Source organism: Ambystoma mexicanum, chromosome 9 (genome assembly GCF_040938575.1).
Source record: "Ambystoma mexicanum isolate Mex_15411 chromosome 9, UKY_AmexF1_1, whole genome shotgun sequence".
In the NCBI taxonomy this organism is placed as follows: Eukaryota; Metazoa; Chordata; class Amphibia; order Caudata; family Ambystomatidae; genus Ambystoma; species Ambystoma mexicanum.
In genome coordinates, this window is record NC_090931.1 from 1,323,957,646 (window position 1) to 1,323,981,514 (window position 23,869).

The 23,869-nt window shown below is 42.2% G+C and overlaps 1 protein-coding gene across 35 annotated transcripts in view; it reads left to right on the plus strand.

Annotated features, from left to right (window-relative positions):
- The window catches only part of CLASP1 (cytoplasmic linker associated protein 1), a 2,584,612-nt gene that overhangs the window by 508,455 nt on the left and 2,052,288 nt on the right, over positions 1 to 23,869 (plus strand). The gene's annotated exons all lie outside the window — the stretch shown is intronic.

Below are 23,869 nucleotides of genomic sequence, written 5' to 3' on the forward strand. Positions count from 1 at the left end.
TGTCATCTAGAAGAAACAAGTGACGCGGCCATTGTGCCTTGGTGCCATCTCATCGATGGATACTCAGTTTAAACGTAGGCACCCGAAAACTGGTCCTCACGATACTCAGTGCTTTGGAAGGATGCCAAGTTTTTTTGCGATGGAAATCGAAAACAGGCATTTGCAAATCCAATCGATTTAGCTTTTCTCTAGGCCATGGGGTTGACGTTTCCAGACACTCCTCATTGTACTAACCTGATCACGAGATGACAGGTGGCTTAAGTACTAGGACCATATAGCAGTGCATGGCAAATGCCTATCGAATGCAAAGCCAAAACAGTGGGCTTTGCCAATGCTAGTTTTTGTTTAACTAGAATTATGTGCAAAGGGCTTACATTGCTTAACTATAAATCAAGTGGTTGAACGAAAACTTTAAGAAATTTCTATTGCACCTATCTGCACACTTAGATTATACGACTACTAAACACCAGACTACCACAGGATAACCTGCCAGCAAACACCGTTATGACATCTCTCATGCCCGACACATCTATTGGCTACTTAGCCATACTCTCTAAACTTTCTGCCTTAGCCTTTACGGCATCCCCTCACCACAATCTGCCTACAGGAAGGGAACCAACCAGAAAGATGTACACACAGTCGCCACCTAAAACAGCCTGCTCCCTTAACCCTGACCCAACTGAATCAGGCTTGTCCTTCCAGACTAAGGAACTCTAGGCTAGGCACTAGACTACCCAAACAGCCTGCGCCCTTCGCCCAGACCCAACAGATTCAGGCCTGTCCTACCGGACTATGGAACCTTAGACTAGGCACTAGACTTCCCAAACCACCAAGTGCACACCCACCTCCTAGCCACACTAAGAAGGAGCTCAAACACACCAGGCACAAAAGGAAACCTAGCTGCAATCAAACCCCTTGCACCAAATCCTCTGAAACTTTGCCCAACAAGGTCCACACTAGCAAGAACACCGAAATAACACAAAACCTCAAGGGAGGTCTCATCAACGCTAGATCTCTAATAGCCCACGCCTCGGAAATTGCTGACATCACCTGTAACCAACTCGACTTTTTAGCAGTTACCGAAACATGGCTACACAAAGCCGCTGGCCCTGCCCTTATTATAGCCATACCCCTAAACTTTACCATCTTCCAAAAAGACAGGGAAACTTCCAAAGGAGGAGGCATAGCTCTTATCTGCAGAGCCAACCTCACCATCAAAGAAATACAGCTTCACTATGCCGTCAGCTGAACTACTCTCCCTAAAACTAGAAATCTCTGCCTCACGTACGATCACATTACACCTTATCTACAGACCCCCTAGTCCACTAGGCACCTTTGAAGAAGACTTGACCACCCTTTTAAACACTAATGCCAAACCGGGTACACAAATCATCCTATTAGGCGATTTTAACTTGGGCTACAAGGACCTAAAAGACTCCAATGCCTCCACCATAGCTAACACTATTGGGGAAGCAGGCCTCACTATTCGGAATAACGGCCCTTCGCACTCTAAAGGCCGCACATTGGATTGGGTCGCATATATCAATTACGTTTCCCTCATGACAGCAATTGAACTTTGCATATGGACAGATCACTATCTGATTTCATTGACCATTTCAGACCTTCCCCAACCTAAATCTACCAAACCTCATGCTCCACCTGCCCTCACCCGCTGCAAAAAAAAATAACACTTGCAAATCTTCTCTCCCTGATCCAACCTATCACTAATCACTCTAGCCAGATCTCTAACCCTAACAATCTAGTCGACCTGTACAATAACACCATCAACTCGGCGATTGACGCCATTGCGCCGCTGAAACTCACTAAATCTAAACCTATTGCCCATTTGAACACCTGGTTTACTCCCACGCTAAAAGCCCTACGCAAAGAGAAACATGCGGAAGCCTGTTGGAGAAAAAACCCTTCTCCCCACAACAAAAACCTTCTCACTGCCCTTACTAACAGCTACAAAAACAAATCATTCAGGCAAAAAAAGAGACCTTTAATGACAGAATCAATAAAGCGAACTCGAATACCAGGGAAATCTTCTCCATTCTGAGAGAATTAGAATCCACAATTGCACCCATAGACTCTTGTACCAAAGACAAAGCCTGGTGCACTAACATTCAAAAAGCCCTATGCAACAAAATCACAATGTTACAAGACAAAATATTAGCCGAAAAATCTGCCCTGCACAACATTGCCCTCTACGCAAGAATCCATCCTCCAGGAACTTGCCGCCAACCAAACTAAACCCCCTAACCAATTTAGCTTTAGAGCCATCTCTACTGCGGAAACTAAGAACATCATCTTGTCCTTGAAACCGTCCCGATGCCTTGGTGACACCTGTCCAGCCACAATTATTAAAGAGGCTGCACACAAACTAGCCCCCTTCGTCACATCATTTATTAACTCCTCATTTAAATCATGCTCTGTGCCAACTAACCTTAAAGATGCCTGGATATTACCTCTCCTAAAAAAAGTTTACCTGGATCCCAATGTCCCAAAAAACTATAGGCCCATAACAACTGTCCCGTTCCTCCTTAAAATCTTAGATAAAGCTGCATATCTTCAGATCCAAGCTTATCTGGAGATCAACAATCTACCAGGGACAATACAATCAGGATTTAGGCCAAGACATGGAACCGAATCGGCTCTCCTTGATCTTAAAAACCAACTAGACGAGCGCAAAGACAGAGGAGACATCTCTATTATCCTACTCCTAGACCCATCAGCTGCCTTCGACCTGGTAGATTACAAGGTACTTTGCAATCACCTCAAATCAGCAGCCAACTTCTCTACTAAAGCCACGGCATGGATAAATTCATTCCTGGACCAGAGAACCATAAGAGTCTTCTCACCTTCATCAGCAGAGGATCCAGTCCCCATCACCTGTGGAGTCCCTCAAGGGTCATGTGTTTTCCCCACGTTATACAATATTTTTACAAAGCCTCTCTTTGATATATTGGACAAACTAGGGGTCTCATATACCAACTACGCCAATGATACCCAGATTCTTATCCCAATCCAGGGTGACTATGAAAAGGACACCAGACTCCTAAATAAAATGTACCAAATCATCCAAACTTGGATGGCCACGCATGGCCTATGTCTTAACGACGACAAGACTGAGCTCTTAATCAACGGGTCTACCAACAAACTGAATAAATTACCCCAGCTGTACAATTCCTTCATGCTCGATGGCATCAAAATCAAGGAAGTCAAAACCTTAGGATTCTACTTAGACTCAGCCTCACCCTCGACAAGCAAGTAAATGCTACAGCCTCAGAAACCAGTTACACCTGCAAACTTATCCACACCTGCAAACCATACCTATCCACAGATAGCTGCACCACCATAGCGCGTGCCCTCATCCTCTCCAAATTAGACTACTGTAATGCACTGTACCTAGGCACCAGGAAAAATAACATCAACAAACTCCAAACCCTGCAGAACAATGCCCTTAGAACAGCCCTAGGAATTCCCAAAGGGCAACACATATCTGCCCATAGAAGAGCTGTCAACTGGCTGGCCATCAATGACCATATCAAATTTAAAACTCTGAACATTACACACAATTGTCTGAACAACAAAGCTCCTGCATACCTCACAGAAAAATTCACAAAGCACACTTCTGAACGTCCAATCAGAAAGGCCCTCTCAAACAGCATCAAAGTCCCCAACTTTAAACTGAAAAGAACTGGTGGGTCCAGCTTCCTGGTCCTAGCAGCTCATCTCTGGAACTCCATCCCAGATGCACTTAGAGCCAACCCTTCCTTCCATGTGTTCAAAGCTAACATTAAACTCTGGCTTAACACCAACGACTGCTAAATGCACCAACTGTACCAAATACTCTGTATATTTTTTGTAAATACTTGTAACTGTAACATATCTTTCATGTAAGTCATCCAACATTGTAACGTAAGAAATGTTTTGATATATGTAACATATCTCACATGTATGTCTTCTGACATTGTAACATAAGAAATGCTTGATATATGATCCTTTAACATAAGAAATGTAACTTATTTATGTACCTGTAACCCAAGATTTAGTTTCTGTAAGCGCCCCAGTTGCTTAATGGCCAGGTGCGCTCTATAAATAAACAATACAATACCAGGATTTGGTTTTCAACAGAATACTTATAAAGCAAGTAAAGTGCTCACAGGGCGAGGGAAGGGAACAAGGGAGTGAAATACAATACAAAACACAATATTTAATCAGGACAGTGGGGGAACGGATGAAAGGACGAACCTACTATGCCTTGTGAGTATTCAGAACGTAGAAGTGCAGCAAGGAAGAAGGTAAAGGGGGTAAGGTGGGGTGTCTGAGCTCACGGGTGATCCACAGATGAAGTGCTAGGGTTGTTGAGTGCTACACGGCCAGGAGCCACGTTCCGAATACGTGCGAACCTCCAGGCCTGGAGAATGTGCCAAGGCAAGTGCTGAGGGTAGACTGGAGCTGGGCCTATTGGATGTGGGAGGTCAGGGGCCCCGAGGATGCATAAGGGCCACAGACACCAATCACAGCAACTGTGGGATTAGGAGAGAAGAAGGGAAGGAGGCAAAGAGGAAAGTCTTGAGGAGCTGCTGGAATTTAAAGTCCTGCTCAAGGCACAGTCAGGGGGCAGCTGTTCAATAAGATGGAGCCATCTGAGGAAAGCTATTGACGCTACAACGTCCTTTCATCGTGGGGCATTTTTTCACTGGGTTTTTTACTGTGAATTTTTTGGGGGGGTTTGAAAACTATATATATATGGGATGTGAGTGTTTGGGAATAGATAAAAAATGTAAGAGAATGGGCGGTTTGGGGGGTACCCCGCAAAAATAATGTAAAAAAATTTGAAGGGGTTTTCCACCAAAAAATGTGCAGTAAAAAACCCAGCGAAAAAACATCCTGCGATGAAATGACATGGAACCCCATCAACCACCTACCCTCTGTTTAGAAAAATGCTTTAAACACAGAGTTGGTGCCAGAGGAACGTAGTGATCTAGAGGGAGAGTATTTAGTAAGATAAAGTTGAAGATACTGTGGTCCCTGGGCCCAGGCAGCCATATGAATGATGCAGAGGGGTTTGAATTTAATCCGTACAGCAACCGGTAGCCAGTGAATACATTTTAGGACATGAGAGATGCAGTCCCTGCGCTTAAGGCCAAGGATAAGTCTCACTGCCCTATTCTGGAGTAGCTGGAGGCGTCGCAGAGTGGAAGAAGGTAGATTTAGTCGAGTCTAGAGAGAACCAGGGTTCAGGTAACATTGAGCCTCGGGGGGGGGGGGGTGAGTGAGAAAGAGAGACTTAATTTGAGAAGGAAGAGCTGAAAGTGGGACTTCTTGGCAATTTCCAGAGGGTGAGGAAGGAAGGAAGGAGAGAGGAGGCAAAGATGACTCCAAGGTTTTTGGCTTCAGAAGGAGCAGGGGGAGAGCCCAAGGAGGATGGCCAGAGTGAAGGGAAGGAGTGAGCAGGGGTCCCGATGGGAGGTATCTGTTTTACAGGCGTTTAGGCAGAGATAGTTGGAGGTGCAGAGCCCTGGGGGACACCACAGGTGGAGAGTGAAGTAGGAGAGAAGGTGCCCAGGATGCTTTGGGAAGAGTGGTCAGTACTTGGAAATAACATAAGCACTACATTGCTGTCGGATTTAAAGCACATAGCTAGCTCAGAATGTGGTAGTGGGGGTTGTTTTGGTCATGGGCGTAGGACGTGTTGGAAATTCATTGGGGCTAGCATGACCATAGACTGCCAATGGTCATAAAAGGCCAACCAGTGCTGTGTCCCTCCTCACATTGCACCAATCTCCCATCTTCACTTTACATGACAATGGTTTCAATGTACAGGCAACACTAACCGCACTGCTCAATTGCCAAAATCAAAAAGTATCTGAAGCGAGCTGATGTGGAGCTAGAAGGATCCTGTTTAAATACTTGTCTGTTGCTTGTGTGCTTATAATACAAAGTTACTGGATTGAAAATTGGTTGAATAAAACCTAAAATGCAGTAGAAGATAAATGGATTTAATCACGCCACTCTTGAATCAAAAGATAGCACCCCAACTACTCTATAGGTTAGGGTTTGTTGAAAATGCGGTACCTGGTTATGCTGGGTGAAGTGGCCTCTTGTGACCATGTGATGGGACCACAACATTTAATTGATCATCACAATCAATATAGTCCTATAGAAAAGGGGGCAGGGCGGCGACCTGGGTTACTAAAGGAACATTTGGTCATTGTTAATAAATTGTGTGCAACCCTGATCCATACCGTCCATCTTATCTTCATAACCTGCACTGTTCCAATAACCTGATCGGCTCCATTCTTTGCTGGCAATCTTTCTTAACCACACAAAGATCCATTCTAAGCTGTTGCCAGTTGAACACTTTCTGAACTGCATAGACTGCCTGGAAGCTTCACCACAGTGGAAGTATAAGCTGTTATTTGTGACTGACATCCACACCAAAAACGATTGCCTGCCAATAGAAATACAGTATTCGGTTAGCCAGAAGGGCTGCCCTTGCCTACCTTGGAGGAATTATTGCTTCCTTCAAGACAGAGATCAGTTTGTGTGCTCAGATACTTCCCTTTCAGCTTTGTATGTCTCAAATAAGTAATGGCTGGTTTCCGTGCACCCAAGAACAAAAAAATCGGGCATTGTTATTTTAAGCAATCTCCTTGACGGTGTCCTTTCACATATGCTCTTTCTACTCTATAGGAAAATTCATAGTTAAATCAGGATGATGGATGTATATTAGGCAGACAGCTGCATCACAGCATGACGACACAGGCCAAAAATAACCTGTTTGCAGAGCATTCAAAGTTCACCTGCTGACATAATTAGAATTGTTTTTTTAAAACACGCTTAATACCGAAGAGGTTTCTAAGGGCGGACCAGGATTCAAACCAATGTTGCTCTGTCTTCTTGCTTCCAAGACGAGGACGTTGCAACAGAGTTATACTACCCGTTCCACATGCCGATGAAGGTAAATCCTGCGTACACTGAGGCTGTTACTCTGATGGCTGGGCAAGGAGTGTTTCGAGGTCACTAGAGCAACATGTTAATAAGCATGCATCCTAGGACCATGCAGTTGAGGAAGGGGGCATAATTAAGGCAGTGCTACTAGATTACCATGCAAGTGTCTGGAAGTTTCCACGCCTCCGGCTCCAAGGTCTCCACACTCGTTTTGAACTATGTATACCTCTCAGAACTTAGCAATACAAATCACACGATTGTCGCTCAACAATGTGCCCTGTCCATCCTCTTTGAACATTTCTGCACTTGTTACTTTGGGGTTGGTGGCCAAAGGGCACCTGGTGCCATGGAATTCAGGGATCTTAAGGTTTAGTCCGTTATATGGGCTATAACTCATGGCCGCCTGGGGATGGGCTGGGTCATGCTTTGGCCAGTGTGAGATAACATGCACCCTAGGTGCTGGTCTGTGAGCCCTTGTAGGGCACTTTCCTCTCTAACATTTTTTTGCAACACTGTTAAAACAATGAATAGGCGTTGTGGCTGTTGGGGGTGTGGGCTGTACACATGGGAGCTTGGGCATGGCTGGAGATTTCCATCGTCTCACAATTTGAGTGTAGTGCATGCACTGCTGCATTAGAAGCACAGGCCTTCCCTTCTACATATGGTTACTAACGTCTGCGCAAAATAGCAATGCTGCTTGCGCCCTAAGCTATACTATGTGGGTTGATTTATATTTGATTATATTGAAGTGGCGTTCTTTTGTATTGGGAGGTGGTCCACTCACTATCTCAACTCAACCCCCCTCTCCCCCCACACCTCCTGGCTCATCATAGTGCTTGGAATGCATCTCTCCTCACTCTAAAGCACCTAGGGGCGGGGGCTGGGGCTGCCCCCTTCCCAGCAAAAGCCCCACAATTAACTTCAGTGGCTGACCTGGATTAAATGGCACTTGTATCCATTTGTGGGTCCAATGCAACATTTAAATCTCCTAAAATAAGGTTGTCTTGTTATCCAGTGATTCTGCCTAATAAAAACAAAAGAATGAATGCATAACTAATAAAAAACGAAGAATACTGAATAAAAAAAATGTGAGGGTGGGGGAAGGGGTTACATCTGGTGGTGGGGCAGGATGGGGTTTTAAACATGGGGAAACTGGGGCTGGGCGGGGTCAGTATTTTTTTTCGTTATTTTGGGTGCATTCAAATTTAATTTATTTTTTGGTTCGTTAAAATCACATAAAACGGTTGTCTTGGCCCACACCTTGCTTAAACTGTGCTAAGTTTACGTCCCCCTTCCCCATTTACTTATTTATAATGGGACTTCAGTGAAGGGCATGCTTAGTGCTTATAAATTGAGTGACTGGTACACCAGTAGCGCGTGTACAGCTCCTATTAAGTCGTTAAGTCTCAGAAGACTACTTTGAAAACAACTCTGGCATACCTTTCGAGCACACAACGAGATGGCAATGCTAGATAAAGCGACTCGGAGATCCCAGGAGGATGTGTTTTGGACGAGGCAGCAGACATTGGATGGGAATGCCCACAGGCAATCAATGGGTGGGTTAGTCACCAAACACATAAAAGCTACGTGTCCTTATACGCATTTATCCCTAGCTTTACTCTAGCACCATGTTTGGCTTCTAGGTGGCACTTCAGTGCCATTTTATGGGCAAAACTGAAAATCAGTCACTCATCGGTTAATTAGTCTGTTTCGAAGTGACCAGGAATGTTGGTATGCCACAGCAATGCATGCGGTGTAGAATATAAAGTGGGATTTCGAACGAGTGTAGGAGTTTCGAGTTCACATTTTGACAGGTAAGAGATACTCAGAACCTATACATGAAAATTGATTAATTTAGTACTATAGCTAAAGCTGCTCAGGCAGTTCCGTGGTTAAGGGATTGCTGCAGAGATCTGCATTTAACATGCAGGTGACAGGTTGAAATTCTAGCGCAGCCGATCAGCCTTTCCCCCGTTGGTCGATACATCGAGTGGCATTCAGTTTGTAAAATGAGCACATAGGATCGCAATGGTAAAATCTGCTGTGGCTATTGTGCAGCGTACACGGCAATACCGCATTATAGGTCGAACCCCGGGTATGAAGTGTTAAATCGGCTAAAAGCTTGGAACTAATGAACAATGTCAGATGGCATGCACGCAGCTGACATTTTTTTTGGGACTGTTAATAAGAAATTAACGTGGGAAGCAAAGACAACGCTATAGACTTAAGTGGTTCATGCGGGGCTTATTGGTTTTCACATAGTTTGTTGTTTTTAAGCTGTGACTGAAGTATGTGACGTGAATATACTTTGTGTAAAAAAAAAATAGTAATAACAAATAAGGTGGAAAATGCCTGTGCAGGGTCTGGCTGAAAGGCTTTGTGTGTTTAACAGACAAAATGACATTTCATGGATCTATGGGACATTTTATTTTTCCGTGTTATCCAAACGAACGGGACAGGTTTTCTTTACGATGCAGAACACACGATCTTCCACAGGTGACGCCTTAATTCTATTCGCATTAAAGGTTTAAGTATTGGCAAATATACATAATGTTCTAACAATGGCTACGTTAGAAGCCATTCTAACCCTTACTCGTGCCATGTAGATCACAAGGCTGCTTAGCGTTTATTTGCATTGTGGTTTAAGCACCATAAACAAAATATGGAAGGCAGTGGCTAAAACCTTGATGAGGAACCGACCTGTTAAATCCAGGCAATAAGCGAAGTTGGTTGCGTGTAAGGCCACAAATACCATCTTGAGCCAGGAAGGGAGAACAAGAGACTGAATGGAAATCCGTTGAGTAATGGGAACTGTAGTCCACATTTCCAGACTTTTGAGAGCATATGAAAAAGCACGGTGGCAAAACCAAAGCTTAGACTTCACGACCACCTGACAACATTCAATGTAATACAGTTGTTGAACTGTAGCCTCATTCTAAACTTGCCACAGCTAACATCTAGCTTGGAGAAAAGTTAACGCATCATGAATACTAATGGCTTTGAGATGAGCCATTCCTGACATAGCGACAGGTGAAATTCAGATTCGTCAGTGAAGAAGACTTAAAGACAGATGTATTTGCTTTGTAAGGGACATGGTTATGATTTATTGCCAGGCTTATTGAAATAGAATTGGGAACACGGCATACTCGTGATCCAGAGATGTGCTCACTTCTCCCCACGGCTTCTATGGATGCACTCACATAATGTGAGTTGTCACTGATGCTAAGGGCATAATTCCGTGGGAACGGATTGATCAAACCAGGAACAACGAGTGCTCCAGCATGGAAAAAAACCTATCAGTTATAAGGTTACCAATCTCGCAGCCCATAAGCAACTAATCCGATAGGGAATCGAGGTAGCAAAGGTAGAGATGGTACAGACAATATTTATTTTATACAGCTGTGCAGAAATTAGCAGGGTATACCCCTCCCCAAAATGTGGGCCCCCAAACACATACCTCAGATTTGATATGATAGGTTATTTATAACATGCTTAATCGCCAGAGGTTTCTAAGCATGTACCGGGGGCTCGAACCTGTGTGGGTCCATGTCAACTTGCTTCCAAGGCGAGCACGTTGCTGCTGAGCTATCCTCCCGATTCAACATCAGGGTTGTTATAGGGTTTTTCACAATGAGCCTTATACAGAAAGGCCAGTATATGATGCATTTAATCAATTACATTGACAATGAACTTCCCAGCTGCACTTTTCAGCCCGGTAGGGCATGGCTTCATACCACCATTCAAGCCCTGTAACATTTTCGACCAACCCATGTGCTAAAGACCACCATCGAATCTTTTCATCATACGTTATAAAGCGTGATCAGGTAACACCTGATCCACGTATTGCATTGAGACATGCCGCAGGCAAAGTTCCTATTGCCCCGCCCCCGTAAAAAAAGCCAATGGAAGTGCTGAATTCAGGTAGGGAAAGTTCCTTAACACCAAGTGACCACGTAATTGAACTGAAGAGCTGCCCTCTTTTCCCTGTGAACATTAAGAACAAGATTGAACTTGGAAGCTTTGCACCCTGGAACTTTGAGGCACAGTTGAAAGAGTAACTGTGGAGAAGCACTCTAGTTCTTAACACAACAGTGACCCCCGCTACGACTTTAAGTCAAAGTCCCTCCTGTTGTATAGTAGACCTACAGGCTGTGGGCTTCCAAGGGAAAGATGGAGTTCTTGGCCATGAGCAAATTTAAAAAACATTTGTTTAAGAAATGGTTAAAATCAATTTCTTAATCTAATTTGATATTGAGATATTCCCACGCACTCCCTCTTGCAATCCTGAGTTTAGGGCACTTATCTGAAGCTGAATCAAACATAGACTTCATTCTCCTTGGATCACATGCCAAAGAACAGTGGCTTCTTGAAATTAACCTCGACTCATTAATACCTACTTATTCCACACACACAATTCCTGGGTTTTACCATTTAATTCACACTGTTTAAGACCTGCATTAATGATACAATAGTCTGATCTACAAAATCAAGCATTTAACTCGCCCCACGCTTTGCTTCACTAGTTGCCACTTTAAAGAGAAAAACCAAAAACGTTCCTCACCGGTATTAGACCTTCTACTCTGGAGCACCTGAAGGCAATCCATAATGCTGTAGCACATCTCATCACTGGTACAATCACAGAGGTCTCTATTTGAAAGTTTGCAGAAACATGCCGGCACCGCTCCTTACTGGCAGCATTCCTCCAGCCTTCCTAATGCCCTGATCAGAAAGGAAGGTCTCAATGCTGCCAGTCTCTTCGGGGAAGTTTCTTATCCTATCGGGATGGGGGCTGAGGGGATTGGTAACCACCTCCTGAGCTCTGCTTTTTTCTCCTGCTCGCCTGACGTCTCATCCAAACTGCCATGAACTACCCCCATTTCTCCACCACCACTTACTGATTAGGAGGCACCTCCTCAACACCAATTGCTACACCAGTCCTGCGGGTTCCATAAAATACTGCAACGCATACACGTAAATAAACATGACCATGCCCCCCACTCCCATACCCAAGGATGGTTACTGGCTGACAATTGAAGCATGCAACATATTGAAAAGCGCTTGCATCAGTTTCCCAAGCTGTCAAGAAAGGGGAACCATCCTATGCGATTAAGAAATATGGAGGTGAGCAAAGTACAAAATACTTCGGCATTAGATTGCGTTTTAACTGGCCTTCTGCTTTGCCCCGGCTCTGAAACAGCCTAGTCGCTGGCATCATGAAGGAACAAGGTCCTGCTCTTAAAGTCCAACCATTTTCTCTCCAGCCGAAGTAGAAGATGCTTTGGCCTCTTTGGCAAATGGCAGGCTAAGATGCAGTTCAAAATAAACTGTAAATATGCGGCTTAGATTTGATCTGCAAACTTTACTGCAGCGTTTAATGCTCAGCTTCGTTTTGTTAGTTTTTGCACCTGGTTGGAAGCATGCAGTCATTCTCCTCCATTCTTTTAAAAAGGGAGACTGGAATGATCCGAACTGTTACTGTCCCGTTTCACTCCTTGATTCATCCTCACATTTGTTTGGTAGGGTGTTGCACACAAGAATAGTGGAATGTGCAAGGGAGCACAACGTGCTACCAAATCTTTAATATAGGTTTTGTGAAGGAAGGGATACTGTGCATCAAGTTGTTCATTTAAATGTGAGCCTTGACAAGTATGTGCATGACTATAATTCAGGAATTTATTTGGGGTTCGTGGACCTTTCATTCACATTTGACTGTAATTCGGCATACATTGTGGGCCACCCTGCAAGCTTTGGGAATGCCTACCTTGTTACTACTCCGAATCGAAATGCACGATGGTGTTTCAGCAACAGTTCGCTAAGCTTGGAAGGGAAGCTTCTGTCCAAATTTCGTTCTATAGTTACGGTAAGGCAGGATTGTGTTCTGGCCCCACTGCATTTTTTAATTTTAAGTGACCTGACCGTTTATACACCAAGTATTGGTGGAAATACAGATCTGCCCTGGCACATGCGGACAGTGTGGTCCTAATTGCTAGGATGCATAAATCCCTGCAAACCCTTGTGAGATGGATAGGAGGGTTGCCAGACATTTGGTCGAAAAAAAATTGGTCGACCATACAAATGGTCGAACCAATTTGGTCGAAAACCAAATGGTCGAATTTTTTTATTTTTTTATTTTAACCCTTTTTTAAAAAAATTTTGGGAGGGTCCCCCCCAACCCCCTTTTTTTTTCTCTAAAAACCCCTTTTTTTACTAAACGAAAACCCGAAAAATAAATATATAAATAAAAAAAAAATTCGACCATTTGGTTTTCGACCAAATTGCGTCGGTCAAATTGCAGTCGACCAGTTTTTTTTCGACCAATTGACTTGTCACCGGATAGGAGTGTACATGAATAAGATGGATCTCCAGCTAAATGTGGCAAAAGCTAAGCTGATGTGCGTGGGCAAGCCCAGATGCTCACTGCGGCTAGTGTTGCTTTTTGGAGGAAACCTAGAATGGATAAGTAGGAGTAACCGTAAACCTGCACTTATATTGGCACATGCACATCAGTAATCTGGGCACATTTTTATGATCTTTTGTTTGTTTTATTGATTAAAAATCCATTCATCCTATAACAATACAAATGATCACATACAATTCGAACAATTCAAAAACAAATTAATCCAGAATAATAAAAAGAGAGAATCTTGTGCAAAACAACCAAAGAAGATCAGCATTGAAGATGCTTACCAGCAAAATTAAGATTCATGTTCAGTCATTGAGTCACAATAAGAAGCAACTGCATTTACAATAGATGTAGTTGATCCTGACAAACAATAATTCCACATAGATACATTGATAGAACATAGCAGTATGTGAACGTATAAAACACACTTTCCCTTAACTGCTTCAAGGCTTTGCACATTAACTGTAAATGCTTAGATGTTTCTCTGTTTCTCGTCTGCAATATCTACAAAATACAGCATCCTCCGTAAACAGACATATCTCACCAGTGTTTAGTCCGTGTCAGATTTAAACGGAACCCCAAGAAGGAGGATTGAAAACATGTACTGCAGTAAATCGATGGACATGGAGCCAAAGTGCCTTGCTTTTTATGATCTTCTTTTAAATGGCATAGGTAGGAGTATGCATGAAATTCCATCATCGTATTAGCCCAAGTCGCTACAAATAGAGCCGCCTTAACTTTGTCTGGATTAACCGTATTATCAGACACTGTGCACTTGTCTCTGCCAATAACAATAGGGCGAGCCCCTTTATTTCATACAAAGCTAAGAGTCCTCCAAGCTCACATGCTTCTCTGAAATCCAACATCAGAGAATTTGCTGGTGGTACTAGCATTTTCCTATAGAAAGATAAATATCACCAAAAAGCTCTAGCCTTCAGTGAAATACTACCCAATTCATAATTCATTATTGAATGCGGTGTGGAAGATGGAAGACGGTGGACTCCTCTCCAAATCAAGGCTTATACATGAGGTAGATAATCTTTTGGGGCTAGATCATATATTTCAATCCCATAGAGTAGTTTAGGGACTATCTTCCCCTTAAAAGAAAACGGCGACAAGGCCATGAAGATAACCTACTAAATTTACAGTCCACACTGTGCAATTGGTTTGCTAATTTAGTGGTCTTGGTGTGCAGCCATGAGCAAATAGGAGTAAGAGGGGTTGGAATTAATCATGAAGCCAAGATAAAGAAAAGTCAAACCTCTTCACCAACCCTGTTTGAACATGCCACTTAAATGGAACTTGTTTCAGTGCTCGAAAGTTGCATTACCTTTTGTCTTTGAGGATTTACAGACAATGAGTTGGCATTCACAAAGGCAGAGAAGCCATTCAAAACACGTTGGAGACGGATCAGTGTATTATCAAAGATTAGGTAGTCGTCTGCATAAGCAGTCCAAAAAGACCTTAAAATAGATATTTTCAGAGTTGCCAAGGCTGTGAGCTGCAGCAATGGATTTAAGTCTGCCATACACAGATTGTATAGGCAGCGGGCTAGAATGCACACCTGTCTCACACCTCTGAGTTATTGGGCAAGACACTGCGCCTTGCTGGTTTTGGCTAACTTGTATAGTGGAGTGGCTATGGATAGCGACCATCAATCTCAGAAGACCTGGGGGAATACCCCCTTGCAACTTGCGCCACAGTGTCCACCGCGTCGAGTGCTGTCGCAAGATCGATGGAGTCAAACACGAGGTTACTCCCCCCTTGACCAAGCCCGATACTGAATACACTTAAGTAACATGCTGTTTAGTTGGGTACCCATCCCCTTCCTGAATCCTGTTTGCCACTTAGATATTCGGTTCTGGCTAGTGGCCCAGGTTTCCAGATGTTGTAACATGAGACAGGAAACCACTTGAGTCTGCTTCAAGGCTAGCAATCGGGCAGTAATTACCTGGATGCGTTCTCCCCCTCTTATAATATAGGGATGATATGAGCCCTGTCCCTAGTTGGAGGAAATTGCTGGAGTTTAATGATATCCGAAAATAAGATGCAAAGAATTTCTGCCCAGAGTATCAGGTTTAATTTAAAGAGACGGTTTGATAACGCGTTTGGGCCAGGTGCCTGGGAGTTGCTAATGCTCCCAATTAGATCTATAAGTTTACGCTGAGAAAGGCTGATTTCAAACTGGATACCATGAGAGGCTGCCTTGACCCTCCCAAAGGAGGCTAGATTTTGGGGTGGGGCATAGTGTATCAAAGTGTTATACCCACACCTCTTCTGTTACATCATTAACCAGCTTACCCACTTGGATATTTCCAGTAGCATTGATCAGTGTCCATAAGGAATTTGAATTCCTCTGAACTAGTGCAGCTAGCATTGTTTCAGTATCCAATTGAAGGTGATGGGCTCTTGATGAACGGAACCAATTCTTGTACCCCTGATGTACTTTCTTCATATTAACCTTTTTGGATTGGTCAGTTAGGTAAGAATCATTTTTAATTTGCCTAAGCAGGCGTCTCAGTTCTCTTCTATTAACCACCTCACTATTGTATGTGTGTAAATGAGAAGAAGAGTGCAGCTTCCCACTGCCAGCCCTAGGAACGTTGGAGGCAATTACACTAGCCACAAAGCACTCCGTTCTCACCCGAAAAATCTGTCCATTTCTTATTCGATGCAGTCGCTTCGATAATTGTATGATGGACTTCTGTTAGCATGTGCAGTGTCCAATGTAGGAGATTGCGTTGATTGTTAGGAATAACTGCGCGCCACCGCAAATTTGTAGCGGTGTGACCTGAGGCGATTACCAGTGGGTCAAAATAAGGTGCCAAGGAGAAGTGGTCACTGAGCTCTGTCCTCTACTTCAAGGCGGGAACAATTCCCCCATCAACCAATGACCCACAAAAATGTAATTGATGGTGGATGAACTCCGCCCCTTTGACCAAGTTGCTGAGGGGGAGGTGGGAGGGGTAGTACCCTGGAACTGACCCATTAAGAGGCGAAAGCCCCAGAACTGTAAAGCAGTCCACCTACACTCTTCAATTCTTGATTTTTTTAAAATCTTAATTTCTTGGACCTGCTTCGTTCAAACCCATAGCCGAAACAGTCTGAGTTTAGGTCTCCCGACACCAAAACGTGCTCGGAGGGTGTAATATTGTACCAATCCACAACACAAACTGATTCAACCACCTCCGCTAAGCCCCCATGCCAATAAATATTAATCACCAGAACATTCACAACCACATTCGTAACAAATCTGATATGAGTGGTCATTATACCAAACTGAACTTCAAAACAGGCCACTACCTTAATTAGTGGGGAGAGTTTCACAAAGGTCAAAAGACCACCATATGGACGAAGATTGTCGCCCTGTCGTGCCGCCTGATGGACAACCTTATAACCATAAAAGGCCGGCTGCAACTTGAGCCATGTTTCCTGCAGATTGATAACGGTATGATTCCTAAATATGCAAGACAAAGAAAAGCTATTGAAGAGATGACCGTGACCTCTGGAATTAAATGAGGCCATCGAGAGACAGTCTGGCCTCCCATATGAGAGGTCAGACTCACCCCACCACCCCCAACCCTGCTCACAGACATATTGCCCTGAAGTCTAATCCGAGGAGGAGGCTAAAAGCTAGATCTTCGCTTTCTTCAGAGGCCATGATATTTCTCTTTAGGGTCAGAACTTGATCTTCCACTGAGTGCCTCAGCCCTGGCTGTTGTGGTTGCTTTCCATTACCATCTTGTTAAGGCCCACCTTGGCTGCCCCTCCCCCTTTCAAGAATTGATATTAAATGGCAATAAAGCATAACCCAACCGTCTCAAATTGTCATGTTCCTTAAGTAAGGGGTCCATGACTAATTTAGATTTTACAGTGTTTGAACTTACTTTTTGGTGATATCCTTTAGTTGTACCTTTGCGGCCTAAACATTTTTCCCGATCTGTTTGGAATTTGTTTCCGTCTTTGTTTTTTGGTTCGTTTTTTTGCATATATCCTTGTGTCGCATAGGTGAGTGCATTTATGGAGACTTGAGTTCCTCCACTCTGTTGGTAAAAAAGGCAATTTTTGTGTGTTTTTACTCCTTTTTCTGCACCAATCATTTCATTCCTTTTGTTATAATATTTTCACTTTCCAGTTTGAGTAAATAAAGATTCCAATCCAATTTGTGCTTAAGATATTTATTTGTAATTTTGCCCTTTTGGATGACACGTGTTTCGGCATTAAGACTCTGCCTTTTTCAAATCCGGGCTGTTCTATTTTACAACAAAAGAAAATAATTACAGATTGTTATGAACTTATGGCCATACTGATCAAAAAAGAATACCAATTTTAACACTCATTGTGATTTTCATATTTTCAAAGGTTTCCTGTTTGTGAGCAAAATAAAGTGAAATCTAGTGAAATATAATAGATGCTGTGGTGTCGCCAAATCATACAAAGAGAGCAAATGTGGGATGGGGTGGGGGTCCGGGAGGTGAGCATAGGCTTGCAAGAACTCTTAAGGTTGTGACAAACTCCTAATGTTCCTTAACCTACTTCCCGTTTTGGTTAGGATCTTGATTTTGCATCATTTAGTTTATGGTTTCATGATTCTAGATTTCCCCTTTTTTGATTTTAGGTTTGTCCCACTGTTGTATTTGTTAATATTTTAGTCTATTGGTACACAGTTCCGGGCTATTACATATTATTAAAAAACCACTGTATTGTATTTTTAGAGTTTCTTACCATTGTTGCTGTGGTCCAAGGTAATCTGCTTCGTTGCAGTGTTACTGAATTTATGGGCTTAAATCCCACCTAATGGGAAAATAAACAGAATGTATAGTATCTTGGCAGTTGTCATTGCATTAGGGCTTGAGCTTGTGATTTATAACATTGCCTGGTGTTTTTGCCGCAATAAAGAGGTTTCCTCTGTTGCAATGCATGCATTTGAGGTGTTCTGATTTGGATTCCAAAAAATCTGTGACTGGCAGGTTCTCTAACATATCGGGCTAATCTGCTGTAAATACGTGCTATACAATAGTTGAACAGAATGCGCTTATTTACTCTCTAAAATTGGTAACATGTTTCGTTTAGCCTTTTTGAATTTCGGTTCAGTATGCTCTGTTTCTCTACAAATAACCTCACTAACATTTATTACTTCGTGGTCCCAAATGAGCGGGACAAACAGTAATTGGTCAGGATCTTGAGTGGGCTCATTACGGACCATAGGGCTTACCTGAAAAGTACGTGGCTCACGCTTCAAGCGTCTGTTTGATGGACCACTACTCCGTAGTCTCGTTGATGCTAATATGCCTATGGCATCATGATAGTTAGTCCTACCTTCCTTTCTGTTATGTTAAAAGCGGCGGCCATACCAACCGTATTGTGGATATGTTCAAGCCAATTCTTATCAAATAAGCAGGTTTATTTGTCATTTTTCTTTATTTTCAAAAGCAAATTACCATTCAGTATATTTTGTAGAAAATATCGGAGGCCTAGCTATTTGTTTATAATTTAACAGGACGTTTGGGGGGGGGGGGGTGCTGTTAGTTACACTATCCCTCCTCTGATATATTGGCTCTTGACATTTATTGCGCACTATTTACCTTGTGCTTGAGTAATACATGGCGAGAAAGTATATTACTAAAATTCTGTCGCTATGCATTGGTCGTTCTAGTTGGATTTGAAAGTTATTTGTAGTACTCAACTTTTCTCACCTCGTGCCTGACTATTTAAGTTTTTAGTTCGATTTTGATGTAAATTAAAGTGTAAAGTGTGTGTACACGTTTCTGCCGCAATGCATTGTGATCATTGTAGTTAGATTCTGATATATTCTAGTCTTGTTTGTAGTACGCAACTTAACACACCGTTTGTGCATTGTGGTTGTGTTGTAGATTCCCTTGAAATGTTTAACCATTTACATTACTGGCATGCTTACATCAAACACTACAATACATCACAAAAAAGACACCATTTCATTGTCTGAATTTAAGCCACGTTCTACAGCTTGAAAGTGGCAAATGAGTTTAGCTTCTTCCTATCAGAGCCGTAGTTCCTGGCTTCCTCCACGTCTACCCATCTTGATCTTTTTTTTTTTTTAGTCCAATACATTTAATTTCTCTTTTGTCTTGTAGTTGATAGTGATTTTGCCAATGGTCTGATAGTGGTACATTTTTGTCTTGGCTTCCAATTGCTGATGTGTTCTCTGATTCGTGTCCTCAGTTCACGAATTGTGATCCCGACATATATTAAATTCCAAGTGCATATGATGAACTTGGAGCGACAGTTGATTTGTTCCCTGATCTCTGTTTTCACTCCATTTTTGTCTTTGAACACATTAGTATTTGGCATTGCATATTCACACATTGAGCAGAGTCCACATTTCCTAAATCCTGAGGCTGATTGATGTAACCAGGTTTTTGTTATTTCTTCATTTACGGGTAGTAGCGATGGGCTTAAGCTACTTCTCAGTGTTTTTGCTCTTCTGTAGATTATAGTGGGCTGATCTTTAATTCTCCAATATGAGGATCCAATTTTAATAGGTACCAATTTCTTTTGAGTACTTTTTTAATGTCTCAATTGTTGGCACAATAGGTGGTGATAAATTAAACCGTCTTCTCTTGTTTCTTTTCTTTTGGTTGTTTGAGTCAAGGTTTGTCGTCTATTCATTTTCTGGGCCTTGTTCCAGGCTGTTTCGATTGCTATTTGAGGGTATCCTCTGGCAGTGAATCTTGTAGTTGGCAGTTTGCATTCCACGTGGAAGGTTGATATTTCCGTGCAGTTCTGTTTTGCTCGTATAAATTCGTCTTTTGGGATGTTCCTAATAACTGGTGGATGGTGACAGCTTGTGGCGAAAAGTGTAGAATTCACTTCCGTTTCTTTTCTGTAGGTTTTGGTTTTTAACTGGTTACCTGATACAAAAATTGTTAGGTCTTAAAAATACATTTCAGTTTGACTACTTGATGCAGGGAATTCCAATCCATATTGGTTGTCATTGACTTGATGAAAAAATTCTTCTAATTCTTGGGATGTTCCGTTCCAAATGAGTAAAACATCATCTATGAACCTTGTCCATTTAACTATTTTGTTTTTGTATGCATCCAATTGGTAGATAAAAAGATCTTCATACATGCCCATGACTAAGTTGGCCAGGGCTGGCGCATATTTCACGCCCATGGCAACACCTCTTGTTTGTTTAAAGTATTGGTTGTCGAAAGTGAAAATGTTGTTTCCCAGTGTTGTCATTAACTTTTCCTTAAGCTTGCAGACATAGTTAAAATGTGAAGCTGATTTGTCTTTGAAAACATAGTCCATTGTTTCAAGGGCTAAATTATATCCAATGGAAGTATAGTGTGCTTTCACATCCCAGGTTGCCAATAAGTAGTTTTCTTGCCAGTGTATTTGTTCCAACATATTTATTGCTGCTGTGGTATCTTTAAGGTAGGCTTTTACTTGACACACTTTAGGTCTTAGAATGTTGTCGATGTATTCCGCAAGGGGTTCCGTTGCCCATCCGATACCACTTACGATGGGCCTTCCTTCTGGGATTTTCTCAAATGTTTTGTGTACTTTCAGAAGGAAGTAAATTGTGGGTATTATTGGTTTTGAAACAAGATGATGTAATTTTTCATCGTCCGTAATTAGCCCTTGATGGTGCCATCCATCTATTAGATGTTTCAAGTCTTGTATTATCTATTTGGTGGGATTGGTGGATAGTTTCTCATAACAATTCGGGGTGACTAAATGATTGTTTGCCATTTGGATATTATCAGATCTATTCATTATGGTATTTCCTCCCGGACCCCCACCCGACATTTGCTATCTTTGTATGATTTGGGGACACCACAGCATCTATTCTATTTCACTAGATTTCACTTTATTTTGCTCACAAACAGGAAACTTTTGAAAATATGAAAATCACAATGGGTGTTAAAATTGGTATTTTTTAACAGTATGAACATAAGTTCATAACAATCTGTAATTATTTTTTTGTTGTTGTAAAATAGAACAGCCCGGATTTGAAAAAGGCAGAGTCTTAATTACGAAACACGTGTTATCCAAAAGGGCAAAATTACAAATAAATATCTTATGCACAAATCGGATTGGAATCTTTATTTACTCAAACTGGAAAGTGAAAATATAACAGAAGGAATGAAATGATTGGCGCAGAAAAAGGTGCAAGCGCACACACAAAAATTGCCTAATTTAGATTTTAGGTAGATCACCACTTGATCAAGTCTGAATCGATCAAGAAATAGTAATCTTGCCACATCGCCAGACTTAATTCCGCCCAGCGTAGGTATTTCTTGTAAAAGTGACAGTATATTTGATTCAGAAGTGAAGAGCGAGTTTCTGGGATCTAGCTTTCAATCACCACAGTGAGTCTTCCTGCATTTTCTGCTGTTTCGTGGTGCAAATTGCGCAAGCCCAGTGGACCATGAGGGCAGTGTGCCTGTGTGTTTGCCACAAACATGTTGAAACCCCATTGTGAAATCTGTAAACCTGAGGTAACGATGGGTGCAGCCCCTTGTTTAGAGCTTTATGGCTGCATAAAGCAGGATAAGGATTCAAAGTTGAAAAATGTTCAAAAGCTGAAAACACTCCTGTTTAAATAAATTGGTCTATAAAACTGTTCGTAATGTATACTGTACACTCCACTGTTTGGTCTTCCTCCACTGACCAAGTGTCCTATCTCTTTGTATTGTCATTGTCGTCCTGTCTTTATGTTGGCGCCCCGATGCCCGCATGCTTTCGGCGCCCTACAAATAAATAAAGTTGATGGCATTCTCTGAATACAGGAAAATGCTGGGGAAGGTCATTGCTGTCGCTGAGGCTACTGGTGGACCACCCACTTCAGGGGATGAGTCCCCTTCCCCCCTCTCTGCACACCATATGTGCAGGTAAATGGCCCAGGTAAATGGGGACTTGTAAGGTCTGGGAACAAAATGGGTGGTGTTCTGGCGGACTGTGAAATCGATGCTTACAAAGCGGTTGAGACCTATGGCTCTGCCCTTTGGAGATGCTGTAGCCTTCAACCACTGCATATTAAAGCTTTCCGGGTAACGCACTACATCAGGAAATGGGCTTCAGCTTTGAGGACCAGGTTGTAGTGAGTCCACTTAAGTCTTGTGTATTGGACCCATCTGTGGTAGAACAAAATCCTGAAAGTAACGCATTTAGTTTGAGATGTTTTGCTTTTCAACATCTGCTCAAGTTACCCCCTGATTCACATACATCAAAATGGAGCTGGCGTATACACCTAGTGGCGAAGTAAAAATTAGTGGCAGTGCGATCTGGAAGCAAATTATGGAGAGATAAATTAAACAATCCGCAACATAAAGTGAATTTTTCTCTTACACAGTGGGTGTCCCAGTCGACGAGACAGTTTGCAATGAGTGGTTGAACCTAGGCATAGGGCACTCTTAATGAGAGCTGCCACAACAGATCGATGGGGGAAAAAATGAAGTTAATAACTGTGAGTGCATTTGCAATGGGCTTTCAGTAGAAGAGTTACATTACTTTCTACTTTTTTGTCAGATTTATGCCAGTATAAGAAGGAATTATTTGTCTCCTTTAGAAAATGTGGTATTACTCGAGTTCAAGCACCACGGTTTTACTTTTTATTCTGCATGTACTGTTTATTGCTTCATCGAGCATGCTTTGCTGGCAAGAAGAAGGCTTTCAGCTGTAGCAAGTATAGAAGCTTGTTATTTTAGTTCAAATGTTTATAAAAGTCATTTATGTACATTTGTCCGTAATATGTATAATTTTATTGTAAATTAAATGTTTTGTCGTGAATTTGTTTTGTATATTGTATCTTTTATGGAAATTGTTTAATTTCTGAAATAAAAAGATGGAGAACGTCGAATATAACACTGACCCACTTCTCTATTCCCTCTTGCCCCTCAATCTTCTGTACACTAATTCCTAATCTGATCTCCATTGGCTCCCAAGATGTATGACCCCTTTACATGTACAGGGCTCTGTTGCCTACTAACTAGGTTTGCACTAAATACATCCCCATACATACTCCATTTGTTGGGGTTTGGAAGAACATTTTTAACACCCTGCATGACCCACACTTGTTCCACAGCCTTCAGCAGCTGTGTGTGAGGCAATGGTCCTCATTTGCTGGGCTTATATTGATTGTCGGTGCAAAAACAACCTTATGTTTTTGAGGTTTGCTTTTTCGGCTGTGGTAGAGAATACACAACCTTAAGATTGGCTAACTAGGCATGTATGTTACTTGTATCTCTGTTTAACCCTGTAGTATTCAAACCTTTTTATTACCGAACCCCCCCCTTGAGTACAAATATTGTTTCTGGGTCCCCCACAACTAGGGTCTGGCCTCCCTCGGGAGGGGAAAATCATATGTTTCTATAAAGGAGATAAGATTAGACGAATAATTTTACTAGACCCTTCAATCCAAAAAGAAAATCCCTGATTGTCCGGCGAACAAAGTCTGTAAAAAATAGACTAAGCTATAAAGTATCAAAAATAAGATAAATATTTAATTGGAACAATGAG